Source organism: Xenopus laevis, chromosome 4S (genome assembly GCF_017654675.1).
Source record: "Xenopus laevis strain J_2021 chromosome 4S, Xenopus_laevis_v10.1, whole genome shotgun sequence".
Lineage (NCBI taxonomy): Eukaryota > Metazoa > Chordata > Amphibia > Anura > Pipidae > Xenopus > Xenopus laevis.
Window position 1 is genome coordinate 44,253,333 of NC_054378.1, and position 1,604 is coordinate 44,254,936.

Below are 1,604 nucleotides of genomic sequence, written 5' to 3' on the forward strand. Positions count from 1 at the left end.
AATGACTGTGGGAAGGGCTGGCCCAGGCTCAACACCCCTCCCTTAAAGCACAGGCAGGAGTACAATATTGCAAAGAAGGGCTGAAGCTTTTCTATTCAACCTTTAAAAGTTATGGCCATATACTATCATTCAGGGGTGTCCAACCTTTTGGCTTTCCTGGGCCACATTGGAAGAAGAAAAACGTTCTGGGGCCACACTCGAAATACACACAAACACCAACGCTAACTTTTGATTTATTCTATTGTAAAAGAAAAGAGAGTATCATAAACCTAGTGGGATTATTGACGTTGTGTTTGAGAAACTAATGTATCAATATCTGGTTGAATGGAAGTAGTTGCAATTCTCAGTGAATTCTCAAGGTTCTCTCTCATCAGATAATTTGGTTCTAATTTTACTCTTAGTGTGTTCATTCTTGAAAAAAGTTGCTAACAAATATAGGCGCTGCATATATCCCTAGCATAGCGGGCGATGTTGCTGAAGAATGCTTACCTGCCTTTGTAAGTAACCGAACACTCACTTATTAACTGCTTTTCCTGCTCTAGGAAGCCGCACACCCCATGTAAAATTTAAAGCACACATGCGACCGCGTACATACGCTCTCTGTGCGTGACATTGCAACATGATGTTTCCTAGATTGGCGGAAGTTCAAGCTGGTGCCACATTCATATTCATCCTGGGCTGCAGGTTGGACACCCCTGCTATAGTTGTTTTAATAAGGCTGGGGCAGATCAGAGCCTATGATTAAGTGTTTATCATGAAATGCGTAAGGCTGTGGACACAATAAACTTTTCACTTTGAATTTATCTGCCTGGAGGAGGATAGCCTTTATTAAGCGCCTGCTTCCTAAAAAAAATTTTCTGGTTCGTCCGCTCCCGTCCGTTATCAATCTCTACTTACAGGCCCTAAACTACAGTTTTATTATGGGGCAGATGAGTGCCAGGTAATGCCACACCATGCACCACACCCGCGTGGCCGTGCACATATGAGGGTGCGCATGCGCACATGAGTGTGGACGGACCTGCATCAACACCCTTTGACATCAGTGAGTGGCACAATCTTTACCTAGTGGCAGACTAGGGGTAGGCTATTTATGAGGTACGTGCCTGGCACCCCCAAGCTTGGCGCCCTAGGCATGTGACTTTTCTGCCATGGGGCATATTAATGAATAGGCTATAGCCTAGGGACCCAGAGTGATTGGGGCTTACTTGTCCTTTTCTATTATTTTTATTTTCTTGCTTGGCCTGGGTCTGCCTGGGACCAGTTTTACATGTGGCATTGCCTCATCTGGCAAATGCAAATAATAATTGAAAAAAGCTAGCTCATGACTCTCCGTGAGTGTGACCCTGATTATTTGTTGTATATTTTTAAACCTTTGGAAGTGGGAGTTGCCTGAGGGGGGGGTGTAAAGTGTAGCCTAGGGACCTCACATCTCATTAACCTGCAACTAATAGGGTTGCCACCTGGCCGGTATTTTATCGGGCCATTCATTTAACCAAATGGTGTATATGCCAGTATATAAATATTATGTTTTTTAAGGCACAAACATTCTGCAATGGTGTGTTGTTCAATAAACAATTAAATGTGTAGCAACAGCAGGCCTGGAT